Here is a 26,033-nt window from a genome sequence, read left to right on the forward strand (position 1 = left end):
GTGGATTTTTCGAATGGCGGAGATGGAAATGGGACTATGGAGCCACAGGGATTGTGCAATAACGTTTCTGGGCGGGGTGTGTATGCAGAGGAGTGTTGTACAGAACTGATACAGTTCCATGGAGAGTTGTTCAATGTCATTGGTGGAAGCGTGTGGAACTTTTTAACAGTACACAATGATGGCGTTCTGCAAAGAAGAAACTAGAAAAGGAAGAAGGAATGTTTATGCTTCATTGGGACACGGCCCTCACTGTCCTGGGGAAACGCACATATGCTTACTCCCCTTTGCCACTAGCTACCCAATGCGATTGGGCCAATGGGGAATATTGCTGCTGCGGTTGCGTGTGGCACAGCAAGGTCCATTCATAATTTTGTTCATTACTGTGCATACACATCAGATTTGGTGCAGCATTATTACAGGGCAAACCTATGTGGCCTGCTACTTTGTTCAACAAAGCTGCAAGCTGATTGCTCACCACCTCTGGGGTGTGCCCTTTTGTGGGGTTGCTGTGGACAACTTTCACCCGGAAAGCAGGCCTACATTGTTCAAACCCATACAGACATGTGCAATGGCACATTGTGGTGTGTCTGTAAGTGTGTACTTTCTGAAAAACAGTCTGTAGTTTGCTCAACCCTGCACTTTCCCGCTGTTCCAGGATCTGGCTCCTTTCCCCGAAATAAGGGCTCACGTCCAGAGTGGGTGCGGTCCCATGGTGATGTCACCACTGTTCTCCTTTGGGATGGCTGTCCACTGCACGCGGTTTGGGCGCAATGCATTGTGTGCACGTGCATGGATGTCCTATGCACACCGTTGCCATTTCTCTACTGACTAAAACTGCGCCACACATGCGCCAACAATTTAGGGAGATGCTGGGTATTTATAAGCTACAGCAGGTGGGATACTTATCTGCATAGCTAGCTGTAGGACGCGGGTGGACACCCGACCTAATTAACGTTCCTTAGCATATGCTGCACAGTGGAGATGTCCGCAGGACACAGAGGAACAGACACACATGCCTGTACTTGCACTATGCATAAACATCCGGGCGTATACACATTGATTGGTGGTGGAGAAAATGCAAATGTGCAGAGCATGCTGGCAGTGTATGGATACCTCCATTGTCATTGTGGATAGGCCGGACAGCTGCAGAGTACGTAGGACACCTACCTTTTTCTTACTTGCAGTCATTGCACCAAGGGTCGTGTGCCGGTGAGTCAGAACCCCATTTCAGGTACAAACAAAATTACCACTCAAACAGTCTGCACAATTCTCATTATTATCATTTCCTTGTAACATGCATACAGCTCATTTGGGAAGGAAGGGGTAGCAGAATACTTTTTGTGGGGAAATGGGGATTTGCACAATTTGGTTGTGAGGGGAGGAAAAGATTGATGTATTACTGTAACGTCTCCCATGAAACAGTTTTTGAGGGAATGGGTGCTCTGACATGGGGAAGGAGTACACATGCAGGTGTGCCCGTGTTGTGTTATTTTGTCCAAATGATATCCTTGTACACAACCTTTAAAGTGGCACAATTGTTTACCAATTTCTCCACTTTGACTTCCACGCTGTCCTGTCCATTTCCCTGTGTACATCATTTCTTTCGTTTCCTACGCCCATATGATGTTGTGCAAAGGTTGCCGCTTGTACTGCCCTGCTTTCCTTTCCAATATGTTGTCTTACCAAAAAGAAAATGTGTTTGATGTACATGCTGCAATATATATGACATTTTTTACGGTTCACAGCACTGTGCGTACCAATGGGTTTACTATAGAAAGTACTTGCGTCATGAGAGAAATGTTCTTCCTGCCACTGTAAGGGGCTTGGCATTGCTGCATTACACCAAGACATGTTATGCTTCCGTACCTTTGCATACTGCAGCACTGGTGCAATTATTTTACAAAGTTTAGGGTCCTTCCTACATTGTACTGACATTCAGGTCTTTGCATTTTCCAGAAGTTACTCTGGCAGTTGGTTCTTTTTTCCCCTTTAAAGTAGCAGTGCGGTAAGATTGGTGAAGGCAGACGTCCCTTCTGTTGTTGATTCATTCTGTTATGGTGTACTCCGTATCCCTTGGTCCTGTTTGCTTCATAAGTGCACAATTTGCAAATCTACTCTAATTTTTCAGCCAATTTTTGCCCACGTTGCTGTTTGTCTATGTTATTTGCGTTTGGTGATTGGTACCACTATCTAGCTCTTACTCAGCCGGTTGGATGCCAAATGATCTCTGCAGAGATGTATAGTCTGCGACTGCTGTCCGCATTAATATGGTGCCAGCAGTTGCGCTATGTTGCACAGTTCATTTTTACACAGTAAGGGTATCCTGCTAAAAAACCAATGAAATTCACTGACAAAAGAACATTGTTAAAGGGACGTTATGGTTACGTTGCACCTGTAAAAACCTATAAAATTCAATGGAAAAAACATTGTTGCAGGGACATTATGGTTACAGGTAAAACCAAAAAACCTCAGAAATTCACTAGTTATGGTAAGCTAAGCAACCATAACTTGCACCACCACTGTGCACTGCTAAGACTAACACCAATAACATCAAAGATGACAACACAGCCAAAATACTACATGCACATGGCATGCTGTGGGGGATTTTCAGCCCCAAGATACAAGTCAACTGCACCTGTCTTATTTAGGTCCAAAGGTGCAGGAATATAGAAAGCAAACAGTTGGATATCAGACAAAAGGGCAGCATTCAACTCTCAACTACCAAACATCCTAATATTGCTTTCAGAAAAATGAGAATACAAACCCATTGTGCTCCATGTTTGAGTGACAAGGCCGAAAGGCTGAGGCCTCCTTCTCACTACATACGACAGATGCACTAAAGTGTAAATTTGCCAAAACAGAAAGCTGCCATGGAGAAATCTGTGCATTTTGCAGCTTCGATGGACAATGAACACATTAAAGATGAAACTCTATTGCCAGTGTAATTAAAATATATTTTATAATGTAAGGTTGGACATTGATGGCATGGTAAAGGAGAACAATGTGTATTATGCGATGGAAGATATTAAAGCAGGCCTAATGTTAATAAACAAAAATGAAGGATTTAAAATCACTATTTTCTCTTCATAAGAGCTGACTTCAGGATGTGCTGAAACACACAAGATAACCTTCCTCCATCAGATCACAAAGGTCAAACACTCCTTTGCCTCTCTATTTGGAAACCCCCCTTAAATCTCAGCAGAAACAGGAAAGGGGCAGAGCTTGGGTCTGTGACAGTGGTTTATTGGGGTGAATTGATGACCACTGAGTAAATACAGATACAGCCCATGGATTTTGAACCTTCGAAAATACTCAAAATTGAATTCAGTTTGTGGTGTGGTCTTGGGTTGGCTGACAGTTGCACATGTACCAGAAGATGCCACATGAATCGAGGAGGCAGAGTTATACCCTCTGCTCAATGAGATAAGGAAACACATGCTCGTCGTTAGCCTTGAAAGAATGCTAAGTGGTTTTGTTGCAGACTAAGTCAACAGAAGGCAGATGACCAAGCGTACATCTAAGTTTTGGAAACAGAAATGTGCAGTTTTATTGAACTAATAATGTCCATATAATTAAAGGAAGATCGATAGGATTATATGGACAATCATATGTTGCCTAGAATCTTGGGAAACATTACAGATACAGAGATGGCTCATAAAATTCCAGAACGCACACACACAAACCTATCTGTTGCTAGGAATCTCCTCTGAATCTGACCTTGGGAACCAAAGTTATAAGACAAAATATGATTGCAGCTCCCCAGAATAAATTAAAGATCAGAGAGCCGGGCATCTTGGAATAAGATACCTGTCTGTAAAACATTAAGATTTTAACTGCAATCTGTTCTGGGAAAATCACAAAAATCTGCCACTCATGCAGGCAGTCACCTGCCGATACCAACCATGATTCATTGCGACCGGCAAAATCTGACCAGTTTAGAAATATATGGGTTGTGACCCTTATTTGTAAATCAGAGAAAAGTGCTATGTTGAAGATGTTTAAAGTCATATCTGAGTTGCTCCGAAATGCAATTGTAGATGGGTGGAGCAGGAACTCCAATAAATGGGGCATGGAGACCTGAAAAACAATCAGTGTGAAGGGACTAGGCCTTACTTAGGGGGAAGATGAAGAGATGCCCAATCAGGAGAATTATCCAATGTTCCAGTTCATTTTAATTTAGACATTTTTGTATACGGTGAGGAGATTTAAAACGTGGGACACTGTGGAAAAGGTGATCTTGAGAGCAGATCAGATGGTCAGACAATGCGGCTACCAGACAAGGATGAGACAAGGCGAAAGGTGGAACTAAAATCTGGAGGGAACCAAGAGGAGGACTGTGGCAGGGGACCATCCATTAGTAGAGACCAGGAGAGGCAGACAGAAGGGCTTTTGGAGTACCACCCATAACCAGGTCCCATTGCTCCCAATGATATGATGCAGGATGACTTCCTTACTGTACCTGTGCAGAACCCAGATAAATTCAAATTAAGTGCATTATTCCAACTGAACAAAGCATTAGTGGGGATATGTTTGGATTCAAATCTTCCCCCTATTAATGGGGTGAGCATCCAGAAGTAGATCCCTAGCATTATCCTTATTGATTAATAGTTTAATGAATTGCCACATAGCCAAAGGACACGGGGATGAGCTCAGGGAAATTTGAAATCTCTGATCCCTTTCCCAGCACGTATAATACTATAGTTGTTAAAGTAATTGTGTATTACTTATTACCATTTTGCCAACCCCAAAAATCCCCTAAAGTGGTGGAGTGCATTTAAAAACTGTAACGGTTTATTGAGAAGCCACCCTCAATGCAGGGAGTAACTTCCCTCCCCACTCAAGTGGTTAATCAACAAACTGTTTAACAGATTCTTTTTTTAGCCCTATCTCAGGCACATATCATGCCCCTTGGATCGGTCTCCCCTGAGCTAACAATAAGCCAACAACCAGGCAGGTGTACGGGAAATATATTGGTATTTATTTAAATTAACAGTAATAGAAATTAGCACAAACATTTTGAAAACACCACTTTATCCGTGGCACAACATAATCAACTTGACTCAGCATAAGTAAACCACAAAATTGAGTTAAAAAGAACACAGACACAATTCTTCCCTTTCTGTAAATCTCACTTCACAAAATAATTACACTGATGAATAATTTAATTTCACCCCAAACCTTTGATTTAAAATAAACACAGGGTGATTTATCGCTTTGTTTTTCAGCCCCCTCTCCCCTCTTGCTTTGGTCTATGTTAGGATGTCAGACAGAACAATTTGAATGCTTTGGGTAATTTTGGATTTCAGACCCCCCTTATTGAAAGACCTGTGTTGGGGAAGCTGGATAAAAAGGTTGGACTGATTTAAGAACAAAGACACCCCTCTTCCCTAAAGAAATCGGGGTCATATGGACAACAGGGATTATTCAATTAAATTATAGGCCATAGCTTTCATTGCCCAATGGGATGTGAGTTTTCAAAGCTAATTTTGAATTTTAACAAAATTCATCCCGTAGTGTTCTGCCAAATGGGGAATTAATTAAATACATATTTTTCGTTACATAGGCTAAGGATCTACACAGTTTCGTCCCCTCACCCATTAGAAAGGGAAAAGATTCAGGGCAAGCAGACACCCCCACCTTTTGGTTTTCCAGAGCTTAGTTCTACTTACATAGCAGTCCTCTGCTTGGGTTTCAGGAAATCCAGCAGCATCTCAGGACACTCTGGAAAGATAGGGCATGGGTCTGGTAATTCCACTCTCAAAGATGGCCTCCTTCTCTCCCCCACAGGACCCTGTCAGCTTTGAGGCCTTCCTAGAAATGGACAGCTCCACCCAGATGCACTCTCAGCAATCTCCTCTGGTGTCTCCTTACAGCTGTCAGATGGTAAGTTTCAGCAGCCTTCCTGTCTTTCTCCTTATTCTGTCTCCCCAGATTTTGTCTGTCTCCTGTCCTAGTGCAGTCCCCCTTATATAGCAGAAATGACATCACCAACTTTACAATCTTGGGGAAGTACCCAGCAATAATCCCTGCCACTAGGATTGGACAGTTACTCCTCTCTCTCCTCCCAACCCCACTTCCAAATCAGGATTGGTTTAGGGGTTTGGAGCAACATATGGCAATTGCTATTTGTAATCACCCCTTTGTTCCCCTTTCAACTTTTTGGCAAAAGCTAGTTATGTATTACAACTGCATAATTTTAATGGCAACTCCCCTACTAAAGATATTTTCTGTTTTAGCTGATCATGGAGAATTAGATAGCCGACCACCAAATCCATATGATGTAGCAGGTATTAGTCGTGCTCCACCCAAGGATGAATTTCCTCAAGCCCCTTCTTTCAGATCCAGCAGGCCTGGAGGACACTGGGCTTTCAACAAAATCAGCAGCACATTTTATTGTGGGTGTCATTAGATGGGAGATGTGACATCCAGGCTGGAAGTAGGAGTTTTCCTTTGTGACGTTTTGACCACAGCCAGAAACAAGTGGCTCTTCAAATGTCACTGGAATTTTATAGGTGAAACATAATATACAATGCTTTTGTCAACCCACACATCATGTTTTGTTTTCCTGACATTTTTCTGTGAGCAGTGATATTTTATCCAGTTTTATTTTTTTAAAAGCCTTTTTTATTTGCACACACATGTTCAGGCCGTTTTTGCTTTCAATGTTTACAAATCCTGTTTTCCATGTCACAGGGATCTTTGATTCCTCCTTCTTTTGTAAATTAAACTGCTGCTTGTCCATTGGTAATGACAGGTAGGCCCCTATCCATATGGCTGTTTAACTTTACTTCAAAAACAAAAGCAAACGCCAGGCCGTTTTTTTTTCAGTGTTTAAATGCCTGTCATTCATGTGAAATGGACTTCTGTTTGGGGCCTTTAAATGCAGCCCACAAAACGAAAATCCAAATTGTTTAACTTCTCCTCCTCCCCGAACCCTGATTAAAAGCAGAAGGATGTTTTGAATGGTGAACTGAATCTCTGGGTCTTTGCTGGGCAGGAACATTTCTTCAGGGTGAGGTAAAGTGAAAATAACTGATTTAAAAGCACACTCAATAGAGCGAGCAAAGAACTCTAACGTAAATGGGGATATTCTCATTGTATAGTGACAAAGGAAAAATGTTTATTATGTGCTGACAGAGTATTTTCCTCAAATGTTGTTTGTGCTAGAATATTGTTGGAAGAAAAAGTGTGAAGGAAGGTTAGTGATAAAGAACGCTGCACAGATCTATTCTTTTGCCCAATAAAAAGCATTCCATTTTATTTAAGTCAGACCAAATGCTAAGTATATTGTAAATCACAATTGTACTGTCAGGCTCTAGGGTGCTGCATGAATTATCTTAACATTAGGGGTATTATTGTGAGTGACCCATACATCTGAAGAATTCTGTAGACATGTGTTTCCTCTTTACATGTTACCAGGGGGACTATAGAGCTGAAATGTGTTCTAGAGATTCTGTGATTTGATTTTTCTTACCACAAACAAACTGTGTTTTCAACTTGGTTGTGTGACGTTTTGTCAAGAAGTAAATATCTTGTGACACGGAGCAAGGTGGCGTGCCACCTGATAGTTTTGGTGTAGTTTTGGATATACTTTCTTAATTAATAGAACAATAAATGTATATTCTTTCTGCACATCGGCATAATTCTTGGCTTGCCTATTGCAAAAAAGGGTAGGGGTTCTAATGGTCTTATATGTTTCAAAGCCAGAGTTAGTCAAGAAACCAATTCATTGATCATTTGGTGTGGTGCTCTAGATGGGGAGAGGGGATTGAAACTCCCCGAATTTTTGTTGCCTGATAAATATATTCTATAATGCTGAATGAAGTGGATCCAGTAGGTGCTCATACCCCAATAATTCAGGCTGTGTTCCAGTCAACCACCCTGCAAAAGCATGCCTTGTACAAACGGTGCGATCGATGGAGTCACTCGCATTGTACACTCAGCTTTGATGACTAGCCTCAGTACTTGACACACCCCCTCTGAAAGTAGTCAAACCTACGGAAATACTGCCCTTTGGGGCTCTCTCAGGTGATTCCACTGCATTTCAAATGTTCAATATACACTGGACGTGCTCAGATATAAACTCTTTTCTCATGGGATTCACACTCTAGCATAACCAAGACAATGGAAAATGTTTCCTTTCAACATATATGATACTCATGAGATTTACAATGGAGTAAGTGTTGTAACCATATGTGATATCCCACGTGTCTATGTTTTCTTCTGAGGTGACTCGTACTCTATACCAGATTCCAGCTGCCATTAGTACAAAGGTCTACACTGGAACATATGGAGATTGCCCTAATTAGTCTGCAACACTAATAGATACCCAGAAGGCGCCCGAATAGGAGAACACCACAGCTGGTGGTAATACTTGACATTGCTCCCACTGCTACAAAAGTTACGATCCTCTGAGTAGTAATAGTGATATCCGCCTTCTAAATTGGTGTTAGCTTTGGTCACCTTTGCTTGCAATGAGGCCCTGAAATAGAAAGCCCTTAAACTGATACCATCCTGCCACTTGACATAATGCCTCTCCTCCACAGCACATCCTGAATCGGATGGCTCACCCCAAACCACTGAATAAGGCCCTTGACCTAATCTGGCACCTCCATTAGCAGCGCTTCTCCACTACAGCACTTCCTTGTACTTTACACTGCTGGAAGGGACCACTCCGTGTTAATACTCGTAGCGCAAATTCTCCATGGGTGGAATGTTGAGACCTATGGATGACTGCGTAACTCTGCAACTTCTTTGACATCCACCACCCTAAAAAGGAGCAAAGCACTTGGCTGGCTAACAATCTACAGATTAATACATTTTTTGAGAGGATACTTCTTGGGGGTGGGGGGTGGGTGACCAACCTTGCTCCTCCCACCACCATAGCACAAGCAGATTTGCCAATGTTTATGAAACTCATTCCCACTGTTGTAGCAGAGGTTGTTACAACATTTTAATGATGAAGCTCGATTCTCTACAGTTACAGTTGCAGTCACAAGTTTGGCACCATGATAGATGTGCAAGGATTTGGGGCAGCCACCAGACCATCTATACACTGTCAGCTGTCTTCCCAATTGCCAAACAGAAGGATCAGCCGAACATTCCAGGACCACCCATCCACATGACTTCCCAGGAATACCATGGCAGCAGCATTCATGCCGATGCAGACAGGTACATTACAACAAACATCCTCTGGAGCTAACAAGCGCCTGCTCCCCTCCCCTATCCCTTATCCATCCCATAACTTTGCTACACCTGTTGCCATACTTGTAACCTCTTGGATGAGACACCTATTTAGAGCACTCTGTTTCTTCTCCGCTAGGTTTCTGCTTTATGAGTACCGACATATTTTTTGTAATTAGTTTATCAGCCTGGTGATTTAGGTGGCAAACACACACAATTCTAAACTATACCTTCCAATAATTAGCAGTTAATGGAATCCAACAATATTATACCAAATATGACTCTAATTGGCTCCATTTGAATTAGGAATGAAGGCTTTAGAGTTGGAGGGATTAGAACAGGTGCAGTGTCCTTTATAGGGAAACTGGTCCTGATTTTGAAAAGCGTTTTTCAAGGGGAAAATCCTACTGATTGAAATACACGTTGAGAATCAGGTCAAATACCTCTTGAGAAGGAGAGCAAAATCAGACCAAGTGCAAAACCAGGCCAAGTGCAAAGGCTGCAATCGTTTACACAGAATGCAGGCGGCGAGAAATCATGCACTAAAGAAGATCAGTGTAATGCAACGATGGAGAGAAAATGATGCTTTCCAGCAGCAGTGAATGCCCTGTGGGCTACGCCTACACAGTATTGATGGATTCGGGGATGAAAGACATCCATTAACAGGCAAGACAGTTGCAATGCTCTATAATTCCTCACATACAAACAACAAAGTCAGATCCGAATGTGTGATAATATCACGAGCCAAATTAAAAAGCTAGTGGAAAGTAATTTGGTACTTTAGCTAGACAATGGCCCTCATTAGGAGTCTGGCAGTATCCGTGCCGGTGAAACGGGCAGGCTGCCGCTGGACTCGTGGGGATTTACCGGCGCCGGATTTGCCGGAATTGCCGGAATTACTGGGGCATTACAGCCCTGGTGGTCCGGTAATTCAGGCGCCGGCATTCCGTTATTCAAAATTCTGCTGCCCGTGAAAATGGGCAAAAATGGTTGAACTACTTTGAGGATTGGGATTTACATCTGGCTAATGGGAGTATCAATGGGGATCTACATTCCACCAATCACATGGAAAAACCTCTAGCTCAATCTTTGACTATCTCATCCTCTACAGGGACATGTTTGAGCTCTGTACAGTAATGGAAATTCAGGAGAGTGAGTACAGCGATCATAACATGTTAACTGCCAAATTATCTATAGACGTTAAGAAGGCTGAGATAATGGCGCAAGAAATGCTTTTGATAAATTTTGGTTTCAATAGAATTTCCAAGTTCAGAGGGGGGACTCCCAGCTCATAAAATGTTTAACAAACACTGTAGAATTGGTGACAGAAAGTGAATTGGCGGAAGTATGTTCTCCAACTAATTTCTAAGAATTCATCAGGCGCAAGATCACCCATTGCATACTGATGTAAAAGCAAATCTAAATCATAAGATGACCGCCACCTAACTATACACTTTCCTGGGCCCACCAAGCCCTCCTTCATCATTGCGGATTGGCCGCACCACTGTATTTCCCTGCCAATGAGGGAGCGCTGCAGGTGAAGCCGGCCCCCTCCAAAGGTCCACAACCAAGTCTCCTTCCTGTCTGGCCCTGTTGGCCACCACATCATCAAGCACTCTCCCCTGAAGCATATGCCCCTTCGATGTGTTGCATCCACACCACCAGAATGTAACAGGAGGTAAGCTTTAAAGCGCTGCCCCATCAACCTACCCTGATGCCTGCAGAACCACTTCGATGAGCCCGCACTGCATATGACCACTCCCGGCCCAGGGGAACCAAAGCACAGGCCAAGATGGCTGCCATCGTAACTGCACACTTGCCTAGGCCCACTAGGCCCTCCTTCATCATTGTGGATTGGCCGCAACACTGTATTTCCCTGTCAATGAGGGAGTGCCGGCAGGTGAAGCCAGCCCCCTCCAAAGGCCCACAACCAAGGCTCTTTCCTGTCTGGCCCTGTCAGGCCATGTAGGGCCACAGAGCCGATCCAACACACGACCAGCTCCAAGAACTGCCGGGTAAGCAGTTACTAATCCAAAACCTAAGCATGTCCGACGGTCTACTGCCCAAACCCCTCCACTGCCTACTATCTTTCTCCCAGCTGCACTACCAAATTATCTGTTTCTGAGTAAAGCCCAACCAGATTCGCTTGCGGCGCCAGAGGCAATACTTAACCCACAGTGCCTAAAGGAACATAACGCACGCCTAACTACACAGACTGCATCTACACGAGCACCCGAAACCTACCCCCACCTCCACAGGGCTTCCACAGTAAGGCCATCGGGTCACCACATGACTAGGTGTGCACGCCTTGCCGAAAGTAAGATACAAAGAACCTCCTCACCTGACTCACCCCCGGCATACTGCTCACCTTCAGCGTCCCATCCTACTAGAAACTATTTAGCATCTTCAGCGAGGCATGACATACTCGCTCCTAATGCCCAAATGCATGTGACCCACCTGCAAGAGCACTCTGTCATTACAATATTTAAACTTTGCTCTAAAAAAATAACAACCATGTTTGAAAATGACACGATGTGGCAACCATGCATCAGGAATCCCAATACACATACCATATATGACTTATGCCTAGTGAATCCCACTGTTGATATAATGTGTTACTCTCTCCTAGTGAAGCCCTCTGTCATTACAATGTGTGACCCTGGCCCAATGAATCCCACTGTTGATAAAATGTGTCTCCCTGGCCTAGTGAATCCCACTGCTATTACAATGTGTGACCTTTGAATAGTGAAGCCCACTGTTATTATAACGTGTGACACTGGTCTAGTGAATCCCACTGCTATTACAATGTGTGACCCTCACCTAGTAAATCCTACTGTTGCTACAATGTGTGACCCATGCATAGTGAATCCCACTGTTGATATAATGTGTGACCCTTGCCTAGTGAATCACACTGTTGATATAATGTGTGATCCTGGCCTAGTTAATACTACTGCTGCTACAATGTGTGACCCTTGCCTAGTGAATCCTACTGTTGCTACAATGTGTGACCCATGCATAGTGAATCCCACTGTTGATATATTGTGTGACCTGCCCTAGTGAATCCCACTGTTGATATAATGTGTGACTCCCGACTAATGAATCCCACTGTTGATATAATATGTGACCCTCACCTAGTGAACCCTACTGCTGCTACAATGTGCTACCCTCATCTAGTGAATCCCATTGTTATTACAATGTGTTACCCTGGCCTAGTGAACCCCAGTACTATTGCAAGTGTGACCCTGGCTTAGTGATCCCAATGCTGCTGCAATGTGTGACCCATGCCTAGTGAACCTACTGTTGCTACAATGGGTGACCCTTGCATAGTGAACCCGACTGCTATTAAAATGTGTGACCCTGGCCTAGTGAACCCCAATGCTACGATACTGCTTGATCCTTGCCTAGCGATTCCTGCCATAGACCATGTATGTGAGCCATTCACAACTAACCCCATTGCCAATATCACAAGGAATGTCTTGATCCCCACAGAACCAGAACAACTATCCAAATCCAACCTGGCACCCATAGCCCACAGTGAGTCCCGCCACCGCAAGAACCACACAACTACCAATGCATACAATGCAAACGATAAGTGTTCTACCTCAGCAAGCATCTACACAGGCCTAATTATTGCAAGATCGCTCCTAGCCCACGCACTCGACATCTCACATCTCATCACCTCCAACCAACTGACCTATTAGCCATCACAGAAACCTGGCTGCATGCAGCTGCCAACCCAGTCCTCTCACTAGCTATCCCTGAGGGCTACACCATCTTCAGAAAAGACAGACCACTGGCCAGAGGAGGTGGTATAGCACTTATAGGCAAAAAGAACTTGACACTGAGAGAACTGCCCAACTCTTCTCTCCACTCAGGAGAATCACTATCCAAAAAACTCTCCTTTGCTATTACCGCCTCACTCACCATGCACATCCTACATAGGCCGCCTGGCCAAATACTATCTCTAGATGAGGAAATCACCCTCCTACTGACCAACAATGCCAAACCTTTCTCCAGAATCATTATTACGGGAGACTTTAACCTAGGCCTTAACGACCCTACAGATGCTAATGCTAAAACTATAGCCAACACAAATGAATAATTAGGATTCACACACCGCATTACCCTTCCAACACACAACAAATGCCGAACCCTAGACTCGCTGGCCGGCATTAACTGCAACACTAATTTCATCTCCAACCTTCCCTGCCCATGGTCTAACCACAACATCATCACCTTCACTATTCCAAAATACACTACAGCCAAAGCTTCACCGCAACCGGCTCTTGCCTCACAATCCAGAAACACATGCAACATCACTCCAGAGAATATGCTCCCCATGCTCCACCCCATCACTAACTATCAACTTTCAGACCACGACCCCAACAAAGTGGTGGAGTTATATAATCAATCTCTCCTCCTAGCGATAGATAAAGTTGCCCCACTAAGTACCCGTAAACCTAAACCCAGTGCCCACCTAAATTCCTGGTATATAGCATACTTGGAAAATCCTACAAGCCATTAAACGAATAAGGCAAAGGCCATATGGAAGACCACACCATCAAAAGATAATAAAATTGAGTTCCTTGATGCAGCCAAAACTTACAAACAGGCCGTCATCCAGACAAAGAGCCTCACCAACAACGAGCGCATTGCCAAAAGCAAAACAGGTTCAAAATAACTTTTCTCCATCCTCTGCGAACTCAAATCCCCCGTGCCCCCACTAGAAAGCTGCCATAAGGATTCCTCTTGGTGCTCCACAATCCAGAAGGCACTACTTGATATGACCACCCTACTACAAAGTAGAATTGCTGAGAAAAAAGCCAAATTATCCCTACCAAATATACCAACCCATACCCACCCCCACCCATCCCAAACAAACTATTTGAATTCAGACCTGTTACGATATAAGAAGTCACAAAAATGATTAATGGCCTCAAACCGTCTAAATGCCAGAGCTAGCACTGTTCATCACCTCACTCATCAACAACTCCTTCGCACAAGGGATCGTCCCAAACAACTTGAAAGATGTCAGAGCTGTTTTACCGGAGGGGAAAAAACCATACACTGTGCAAATTACAGGGTGTGGTTATCTCCATCTTGGGAAGCCGCTCTTGTATGGTTGAAGATCCAGCCAAAAATAAAATGGGGGTGAAACTGGTTCATCATGAGGATCGACTGGATAATTAGAATCGATAGATATGCCTCTTGGCACTTTGCCTGCCTATCTAAGATGATTTCCAATTGGCCATTGGTGAGGTACATTTCTGAGATTTTGTCTACATTTACTACCATCTGGTGAAATCCTGGAAGCTCGTGCCATATGGAAAACGATCAAAGCCCTTGTGTTCATTGTGTTAGGAATCAGTAAAGCAAACTTTAAGGCATATTCTAATTCTATGTCCAGCACTGCAAGACCGGCAAGATTCACATTTCAATCACTTTGTAAGTAATGCTGGGTGGTTGAACAGGGATGGATTTTGGGAACGATTATCCTCGGGCCATGACACTTTTCTGACTATGGAAGCATTGAGAATGTTGAGCTGTCTTGGTTTCTTTTCAAATTGAAATTATGAAATGTATTATCTGATATTTATTGATGAATTGATTATTTCATTTGGATGACTGTTTATGTAAACTGTATAATTTCTCTTTTATATATGTGAAAAGTCATATTCTTGACTGAACCACATTAGTAATAAAAACAAATGGTTAGTTTGTGCCTGGACTGAAGTGTTTAAAAAATAATGAATTACTTATTTTATATTCTGTGGGAACACTCATAAAATGATGCCTCTAGGGGCTGGATTTGAACCTCTATGCAAGATTGCTTTCACTTTGATGACCACAACTTAAGTGCTAGAGCCATAGAACAGCCAGAGGCAAGACACAGAAACAACTACATTCACATATAAACAAAATAATCCATCAGTGACATTTGCTGGTTAGTGAATTGTTAAATATACATTTTACTCCTTGTTGCCATCTGAAGTCAAATTGCTCAATGTGATGAACCTCTGCACCATCAGCTGCTGATGGATCAAGCCCATGCTGTAGCATTTATTGTTTGGAACATTCTTTTTTTTTACCCAGTGGGAAAGTGTACCAGTAATTAGGGACAACTGGGACAGAGGACATCTGGTCTGTGTTAGGAATAATCTGTTTCAGTAAATCATTAACACTTTTCTCTGGTAGTGCATACAAAGTGCTGGATGACTGACTATATTAGGACAATAGGTTGCTTGAAAATAAAACAGTTTATACTGAGTGGTAGGTTCCTTTTACTTTGGAGGCTTGACCTTAGATATTTGATCTATGTGTAAAATATAATCTCTGAATGACAGACATTGTGCATTTGAGGTTGTCAGCATGAGGCAGACAATTTAACAAGCTAAGGATTGACTGCCCCATAAGGTGCTGTTGGATTGAGTCTTGGCTGCAGCTTCTTTTTATGAGCTGGCGTAAATCAATACTTGCCCCCTTGTCCCTGAGTTAAAATAACATGTCATGACAGCAAGAACATCTCTGCTAATGCTTTTTCTGCTCTTCTTACATCGAAGCTTGGGCATATTGATGCTAGTGTCAACTCCTCTGACCTGGTCTCTCATTTATCCTCTGCTATCAAGGAGACCATTGACATTCTTGCTCATGAAAAAAGTAGAAATACTGAAAACTGAAACTATGAAGAAAACATGGTTAAAAGATGAGATTGTGGAAGCAAGAAGAACAAAAAGAGTGCTAGCACGTAAATGGAGGAAAAAGCCTTTCTCCACTACACTGGAGAGTTACAGGAAAAGTGTTCAACTATTCAAACATATCATTATTGAAGCTAAAAAGACAGCATAAAATGCATGCATCAATAATGCAAAATCTAACTCCAAAGAACTATTTAAAATTTGGAAGGAATTTGAAAGTCAATCATTATCTTTTCCTGTCATCACTAAAGATTCCTCATGGTGTGAAACCCAGGAAGAGTTTGCTAATAAAACTGCGGGTCACCATTTGTCTATTTTGAAACAACTGACCAGACTTGTTTCCAATAATGAGCCCACTTTAACAATCAATGCATAGCTTATTTTACCCAAATGACTCCCAAGTTCACATTTCCCAGCTGCACCGAGGATGAAGTCATGCAAATCGTTATGAACATGGGGTCCACCTCATGTTTGGGGAATACCTGCCCCGCAGACATTTTGAGACTCTCTAGTTGCACTGATCCCATGGATCACAAAAATAATTAACAAGTCCATTCTATGAAAGTCTCGTCAAAACAGGTTCTTCCCTGTGTGTCCAAAACAATCAATGATCATATTGACACCCTTGCACCTGCCCTGGCCAACTTCTGCAACCACTCCTTTGCCTCTGGAGCCTTCCCTTCCCCTCTGAAGCACTCTATTGTGCACCCATCCGCTTAAGAAACCCACAGTCGACCCCTCCCTTCTGGCTTACTATCGCCCAATCTCTATCACTTCTTTCCTGGGAAAACTCCTAGAAAAGCTCGCCATCTCCCAGCTTAATCTTCATACCGATTTTATTGGTTGTCTCGATGACAACAAATCTGGTTTCAGAGCAGCCAGAAGTATGGAAACTGCTCTCCTGAACATCTTTGAAGACCTACTCTCCAAACCTGATTCTCATATCCCCTCTGTCCTTATCCTACTCAATCTCTCTTCTGCCTTTGGCACGGACATGCCATCCTGCTCAATTGCCTCTGTGATAACCTGGGTATCACTGATCAGGCTCTGGCCTGGCTGACCTCCTTCCTTTCCAACCGACCCTCCCAGGTCTAACTTGGGTCCTTCCTTTCCTCTATCTCACTCTGTACTTGTGGTGTTCCCCAGGGGTGCAACCTCTCCCCCTGGCTTTTCAACCAATTCCTGGCACCCCTCACCCACTGCATTGCTGCTCTCTGCTCCAATGTTCAGTTCTATGCAGATGACACTCAAATCGTTTTCAGGCTCCCCTCTGCCACATCTTCTCCCTCTCTCATTTCTGACTGTCTTTCTGCTATCCAAGAGTGGTGTGCCACCAACATCTGCCTTAATGCCAGTAAGACACAGATCCTCCTCATCGGCACACCTGAAGCTTCATTTCCTACCACTCTCTGGCCGGCCTCCCTTGGCCCTCTCCCTGCTCCCTCCCACGAGGCTAAGAACCTTGGGGTCATCTTCAACTCCACACTCTCCCTTTCTCCTCACATCTCTGATGTCTCTAAGAAGTCAAACTACCAAATTCTATTCTTCCTTTCCTCTCCTTGCCCCAGAAGCTCACTGTCTCTAGAGCTCTGGCTCTCTCTAGACTGGACTAATGCAACAGCCTCTTTCTAAATCTGCCGGCAACTACTCTCTGCCCTCTGCAACTCATCCAGAATAGGACTGTGAGACTTGTCCTTGGCCTCAAGCCCAGGGATCGTATCTTTCCAGCCCTGAAATCTCATTATTGACTCCCAGTGGCTGCAAGGATTAGGTACAAGACCCTTTGCATTGTCCACAAGGCCTTCTGGGTTCTAGGTCCACAATACCTTCAACTCTCCCTTCGGAAATACCTTTGTACTCAAGCTCTCCGCTCCCCCACCTCCAACTCCCTGAGGATCAGCCACTTCTCTAAACAACAAGTTAGGGGTATATCTCTTTCTTCAGCTGGGGCTTCCCTCTGGAGCAGCCTCTGAAACTTGAGGAAAACCATCTTCGGTTCCAGAAACACCTCAAGAACATCCTCTTTGCTTCTGCATTCGCTCTTCCTCTACCCTAATGATCTCAGTCTGCCTCGGCGCTTGGCACCTGGCTAGCCTCTTATTTCGGGCCCAGAACTCTGCCCACCCAGCCGCATACCCTGCCTGCTTGCAACCTCTGCACTTGGGCCTGTATCTACAAACCTACAGTCCCCTTCCTGCACTTATTAGACACCCGCTGTCTGTGCTTTGTTCTTGCACTTACCACCATCTGGCAGCACTACCTATTGTTGTTTGATCACGTGTTCAGCACTTTCCACTCCCATGCACTTGCACGTTCCCAATGTCACTGGGCCTTGTAAAATCGTTGTTTTGTCCTCCCTGGTTCCCCTCCCTTGCCTTGTCATGCTCTGAAACATTTATGTAAAGGCGCAATATAAATAAAATATCATATCATAGCATATCATATCATATCATATCATAAAAAGGATTGCCAATAAAAGCAAACCTGGAGGGACTCCACATTTAGGAAACTCATTGTTTTCTCGCATAAAGAAAGAAACATAATCATTTTAGACTCATATTCAAGTGTGTGGTAGAAAGTGATGCAGAATAATTCGATGATCAACCATATTGTAGGTAGCCAATAAAACTAGGGTCACTAAAAGTGATAGATTACAGCTATGTCCAACAACTCATCCAAACAATAACAATAGAGTCCTTCATGCCATGTCTTTGATGAACCCCTCACTGGAACCTATCAAGAACACCCTGTAGCACAACACATTTCAGGAGTGTGTTAACTACCTTTTGCATCACCTTTCTGGACAATGGAAGACCAGTAATAGGCCTGAAGTAATTGAGAACAAATGGGTCCATGCTCGTCTTTGGCAGGTGGGTAATCAGAACTTCTTGCTTTTAAAGACCCAGTTCCACACCCTCTGTAAGAGACAAGTTGATGAACTGAGTTATGTATATTTAAATAACCAAAGCATGTTTCCTAGCTGTGATGTCTGGATGAGCATCCAACTCAATGCACGTAGGGTGTGGGGAACTGAGAAAAGGAATCATATTGCTAGTATCCAAAGGGAAAAAATAAAACATTTTGTAATTAGCATGGGAAGTACTCTATGGGCCTCATTACGAGCTTGGCGGTAGCCGTGCCTGTATGGCAGGCACGGCTACCGCCAAGCTCGCTACCGGCCCTGCCACCCGCGGATGGGCAATTACTGGCCCATTACGGTAATTGCCCATTCGCAGGTGGCGGTATGGCCATGCCCCCGATCCCCATTCTGCAGAGTGGGGACGGGGAGCATGGATGCACCATTACCATTTATAACGGCTCTCATTGCATCCGCGGGTCTCCTTCGCGGGTGCCGCACAGCCCGCCAGGTCAGACCTGGTGGGCTGTCAGGCACCTGCGAGGGAAACTCATAGTATGGTGGTACGGTATGAACAGTGCCAGTGTCGTACCGGCACCGTTCATACTGTACCACCATACTTATAATGAGGCCCTATGAATGCAATTTAGGATCTCATTACATGTTTTGAGCTTGTGTGATCCCAGCTATTAATTCAAATAATCTAAAGTTGTTTGCTGGACGAGGTGGACAATAGATTAATAGGAGAGTTATGGTGTAACTATTCTGCATAAGAAGATCACAAATGATTACTTCTACTATGTTGTTCCTATCTCTAGTGGGGTGCAGATTAAGAGTGAGGGTATTTTCAAAAATTGCTTCTAGGCATGTTACTCTTTTAGATTTTCTATACACAGATTTGATAGAGTAGTCTTACGAAAACATATGGTGAATTTATGGGCTGAAATTAATCTTTTAGCCCAGTTTCAGTAATCCACAAATGATAGAGGTATTATTGTATGATAAACTCAGCGATGAGGCTGCACTATTAACAGCGGAGCGGGTTTTATTCAAAGAATATTTTTACATAAAAGGGTTCAAAGAGCAGCATACGTGTTTGGGTATAGAAGGGCAAATTGTGGAATTGCAGATTTATATTCCGTTTGTTAGAATTGTTTACAAGAATAGCAGCAACACAACCCCTTATCATTATCAAGCTGAAGTAGTTGTTGGCTTTCGGAATAGGGACTATTTGGCAAATCACGTCAAAACAAAGACACCTCCCACACTCTGGTATTTATCTGGGTCCTTTTGGAGCTAACCGGTGCACAGATATGGAAGACTAAAAGGGGACACATGGAAGAAAAACATGTGTCAGTGTCTTGTAGCAACAAACGAAGGGGCCATAACTGGCCCAAAGATGCTTTGTATAGACACTTTTCGCATATGTGAGCTTGTTAGGTGCTGAATCACTTCAAAAAGGTTAAGACCTAAGCGTGATAAAGGAAGCTGGGAAATGAAGTCACATACTCATTTCAGTACTAAACTAAGCAAAGCACACATTTCAATCCAAGCTCCCGAATCATGTGCTTGGCCTGCACTGCATGTAGTGAGCAGGAGACCGAGGAATATATACATGTCACAATGCAAGAAATCCAATCAGCATTAGAAGATTACATGTCAAAAGACTAAAAATGAAGCGAAACCTGTTAATATGTAAATGTTATGGTGTCAACAAAGTAAGGCTAAAAATGTATATAATATATGCAAAAAATGCAGTTTGCCTGTATTTCTTATATTTACCTTTCTGATATCACCCACAAGCATCCAAAGTCGGCAATCGTGTGCCAGAGCCAGGCTCAATGTATGTAACATTTCATATAGTTCTACTTGGTAACATTAGTCTGAATATATTGCTACCAGACCAGCAGTGCTGTGAAGGGAAAGAGCAATATCTGAGCGCCTTTTTATTTCCAGAGTACCCATTATACCTCATGGGCAGCCATACTCTGTGTCCCAGCTGCCCCTGACGTCTGGTCAGTGTACACTGTAGACAGAAATAATTAACCCAAATCAAGTTTTCAAATGTTTGCATTTAAGTGCATATGGCTAATTGTATAAGCTGTTGACACAATGCTTAGCTATAACATTCAATTTGCATGGAATATATGGTTAGGTCACCTCAGCACCTTCTTGCACTTAAGACATATCCTTTCATGGTTGGTATGTGCCTATCACCCCTTTATACACGCTCAGAGGTCTACTTTCTTCAGTCAGTGGATCCCTCTCTGTTCTTCCACAGGGGTGGGATTTTGTACAGTGTGTTCTAATTCTTTCTATTGTAGATGGTGTGTTTAATTAAAGTATCTTTTTATAGAACCTTGATTGGACATTCCCTTTACTTTGGACTGTGTTACAGCTTTTTTAAGTCACTACTGGATCACATTCACACCCCTCTTAAGGGCATAGGCCTTCCCCCGGCGCTCTGTACCACAAAAGGTGAAAGAGGTAGAGCTCATAAATGTCCCTATTTTACCTTTATGATTGCATTGGATTTTTGTTTGTAGAAGTTTGAGGGCTGAGGGGGGCCCACATTAACATTCAAGGCACATGGAGGGGTGTCAGGGACTGCCCCCCGTCATCCTCTCTTTGCCACTAGCAAAGGGCTGGCCCTGGCTTTGGCCATAGTAGGCCCCCTTGCCCACGTCTGGAGGATGCCTCCTAACTAGCCCCCTCAGTTCGGACTTTCAGCTCCACACAGCCCTTTGGGGCCACCATAGAACACACCTTAGTTTTATATTTTTGATGAGCAATCATGGGTTGTATGCTTGCTGTAGCCTACGTATCCTCACCAAGATAAATTGGACCGTAGCACCACAGCCACATACCTCGGTCTTCTAATAGTATTAACGGCCATTGCGTGGACCTGAACCCATTCAGTAATGACTCCAAACCCTTGGCAAAGTAGCGCAGGTTCCGTCAGCGATTAAGGAGGTGTGGATTTCCCCTTTACTAAAAAAGGTTTCTTTGAACCCAGGTGTGGCAACTAACTGTTGGGGGCTGCCTCCGGTCCCCGGGGCAGCCCACGGATTTTATCGGGATCACCCGATAGCATAGGCATGTCGGTGGGCAACCGACGTGTCTCTTGTAGGGAAGAACCCTACGGCGTCCTGTGTTTCCAGGTGCAGGCCACACAGTGCGGGGGCGCCACTCCCAGACTCCAGCAGTCACGGCTCCGAGGGTACTCAGGCCACGCCGCACACAAGGCCACGACCACGTGGCATGCCCACAACCGGCATCCACGCACAGACACACAGACACGAGTTGCCGCTTCCTGGCGCTCTGCTGCTCTGCCCTCGCAGCGCCAGCAGAGCCCCTTTTATTAGACAAGCACGTGAGCGTCATGACACAGTCGCGGCGCTCACGTCAACAAACACTGGACCCCCACGCAAAATCCCTCCTTTATTATAAGCAAACAAAACAAACAAAAACCCACCGCAAACATTTGGTGCATTCCAGTCCGCGCACCACCTACAGACTACTAAAACTCAAACACTTTTAACACTGCAAAACAAACAGGTGTGTTCCAGTCCTCACACCGTGGGGCCCTATGACGGGCTCCTCCAACTTAGAAAATCCTGGGATCAAACTGGCCCCCGGCGCCGCTGCAGGACAAGAAGAATACATTCTCTTCGTACTGCTCCTCCCCTATATCCTACAGTACTTCTTGGGGACTCTCCACCACCTGGACTGACGCCACCTTGAGGGTCTTTCTCCCCTTCACCTCACTCCCCCCTGATGCCCCTGCCATGCCGGCATGGGCTGGAGCGAGACACACTTGTGCGAAGTGATCTCCTTTCCTGCACCTTCCACAGATCTGTCCCATCGCCGGGCAGTCCTGCGGGTGTGGAAGATCCCACCCACACTAATGACATATGGTAGCATTGGGGTCTCTCTTCGGCCAGTCTCCCCTCCTCATCACTCTTCCTCCTGGCCACCTGCCGACAGCCGCCACCTCCTCAACCTTCACTTTAGGTGGTGTCTAGAGGAGTCCATGACCGAGGCTCGCACCTCCACCAGTTCCTGGGCCCTGCCAATCTCCAATATGCGATCCAATATGCAATCCAATATGCGATCGAGGGTCAGCACTGGGTCCCTCAGAACCTGCCTGCGCAGTTTGGTGGAGCTGCTGCCATAGATAATCTCAGCCCGGATCTCGTCCTCATCCTCCTCGAAATTCCCCAGGTCACAGGAGAGTGCAATTCCACGCAGCTTCCCGTGGAATGCATCAAGGCTTTCCCCTTTCTCCTGCCTCGTACACCTCATCCTGAACCGTTCATAGTCCCTGTTGACCATGGGCCTGAAGTACTCGTTCAGGACTGCGATGGCTGCATCGTAAGACTGATCTCTGGGCCTTAATGTCTTGAACAGCCTCTGGACGGCTAGCCCGGCTGTGTACAGGAGTGTCGGGTGCTTTGCTGCGTCTTTGATTTCCATGGCCTCAAAGTACAGCTCCAGGTTTTCCACCCAGGCTGTCCACCGGGGTCCCAGGCTTGCCGGCGGACCCAGGACGTCGAAATGGGGTATTGGTGCCAGCTGACCCCGACATATTCCTTCGTCGTCCGACATGCCGAAAGCTGCTGGGAGTGCCGATTGCAGTCACCGGTGCTGGTAGGTGCCTGCCGTTCTTATTGCCCAGGGGCGCATAAACACTCCGAATGGAGCCGCAACCCCCAGGGCCTCGGCTGGTACAGGACTCCGGGGATTCGGATGGCACTTCATTCTCTATCTGGGCTTTCAATGTCCCGGCTACACCCCTTTTTATTATTATTTTTTTTGAAAAACCAACAGTAATTATTTTCCTTCAGCCCCGGGTCTTGATGGGCCCTTCATTCACTGTGGGCCAAACAGAGGGAGATCCCTGCCCTCCTTTCCAGATGCCAAGTGCAGAGAGGCTGCCCACAGGCCAGCTCTTCCCCGAATATTACTCCTTTGTCCTCAGGGCCGGATCAGGGCCACGCCCCCTTCCTTTTTAGGGCTACTTGGGTCCGCTCTCAGCCCAAATTCTGGGGAGGGACAGGGATGACTGGAGAGCAGCCCTCTCCGAGAGGACCACCGTTGGCCACTGCAGGCCGGCGCGCACCGCGGCCCCCACCAACTCCCATGTACGTCGGGCCGCTACTCCGCTCGGGTCACGCCCCTCTCCGCTCCCTCATTTGCCTTCGTGCAGGGCACCGCCGGGGAAGGACGCTGGTAGTGCCTGATAGCCCAGGGGCGCGTGGGCACCAGTTTCACCCACTGCTCCTCCCACCTGTGGCTGATGCCGCGACAAGGGCTCCTGCAGGGCCACCCTCGGCAGGGTACGCTGTTTTTTTTTTCACATGGCCGCCGACTGTGGCCGCGTGCGCGGGTCCTTTCCTACGCCCGCCACGAGCACTCACCGGCAGGCGCGATTTCGTCACCAGTGTTGGCGGCTGCCTCCGGTCCCCGGGGCAGCCCACGGATGTTATCGGGATCACCCGATAGCATAGGCACGTCGGTGTGCAACTGACGTGTGTCTTGTAGGGAAGCAGTCTCCAGGCGCAGGCCACACAGTGCGGGGGCGCCACCCCCAGACTCCAGCGGTCGCGGCTCCGAGGGCACTCGGGCTGCACCGCACACAAGGCCACGACCACGTGGCAGGCCCACAACCCGTATCCGAGCACACACACACACACACAGACACGAGTTGCCGCTTCGCCAGCAGAGCCCCTTTTATTAGACAAGCACGTGAGCCTCATGACACAGTCACGGCGCTCACGTCAACAAACACTGGACCCCCAGACAACACTAACTATCGCCCTATTTCAATGTTCCGTGTTTATTGAACATTTTGGATAAAATGGCATATCTCCAAATTCAACCCCACCTTGAAGAACATTACTTTTTAGGCTCTAGGCAGTCTGGTTTTCGTGCCCACCATAGCCCAAATTCAGCGCTTTCATATTTAAAGTGTAGCCTTTCTCTAAACATGTATCAGGGACAAATCTCCATGCTTCCTTTATTGAATTTGTCGGCAGCCTTCGATTTGGTGGGTTTTAACATTTTGTTTGAGAGGATACAATCTGAGGCTTTTTTTCAAAACAGGCCGATGAATAGATTTTATAAGTTTTAACTTACAGAACTGTAAGAGTTTTTAATGGCGACGTAACTGCTTACCCCATGGAGTCGGTACATGACGTTCCACAGGGGTCCTGCCTCTCCCCAACACTTTTTGATATCTATATGAAGCCTTTATTTTTTATGGTGGATGCTGCAAGTGTCTTTTACACTAACTATGCTGATGACTCACATATTATGCTAAAACTCTCAGGCGACTATACTGCTAATGCTGCAATGCTTAATATGATCTTTGATTTAATACAGCATTGCACAGCACAAAATGGTCTGATGCTCAATGAATCAAAAACGGAGTTGCTTCTTGGAGATACATGCCAAAGGCTTGAAAAAGTGGCAACTGTATATACATGTTTTACCATAGCTGGCTGCCAACTAAGGTGCTGCCTAATGTTAACACATTAGGGGTTTGCCTCGATGATACATTGTCTACTCCAGGTCAGTTCAGGTCAACTTTATATGCTCCACTACTGAGTACTCTCTCTTAGATTACTGGCCAAGATTTGTCCATATATATCTAAGAGTAACACTGACACATTGGCTCGGAGGACTGCTAGTTTATCAGGGTGCTCAAGTCAGCCGAACCCCTCTAGACTACAAGTAATTCAGAACAATGCAGTGAGGATAGTAGCCTGTCTAAAGTGCTGTGATCATGTCACAGAGGCCAGAGAGGACTTAAATTGGCTACGAGTGAGAATGCGCATTAAGTTTAGGCTCCTCGCTATCATTCCCAATTGTTTGTTCGGAAAGAGTCCCACCTATTTAAAGCAGCGATTGTCAAGGAAGCAACATGTGAGGAATCTTATGTCCAGTCACTCGAACTCTCTGATGGGGCCACGTTGCAAATTTTAGAGAGCAGGCAAACTATCTTTTAACTTCCTTGCTCCTAGTCATTGGAATCGACTACTGTGTCACCCGCTATTTGAGTCATCTCTACTTGTGTTTAAGAAGGCTTTGAAAACCTTATTTTTTACATTGGTTATGAAACTTTCACTATTATAGGTTTTTTATATGTTTAACTGGCTGGCTTCGTAAGTTTACTTCTTCTGGATTTTAACTATTGCTGTGTGTTAATTGTGGTTCTGGTTTTATGGATTTCCATTGCATGTCTTTGCATTGTGTATTTTAGTTCTGTTTTTACCTGTGGGTGTTGTTTTACTTTG

This window comes from Ambystoma mexicanum, chromosome 4q (assembly GCF_040938575.1).
Source record: "Ambystoma mexicanum isolate Mex_15411 chromosome 4q, UKY_AmexF1_1, whole genome shotgun sequence".
Lineage (NCBI taxonomy): Eukaryota > Metazoa > Chordata > Amphibia > Caudata > Ambystomatidae > Ambystoma > Ambystoma mexicanum.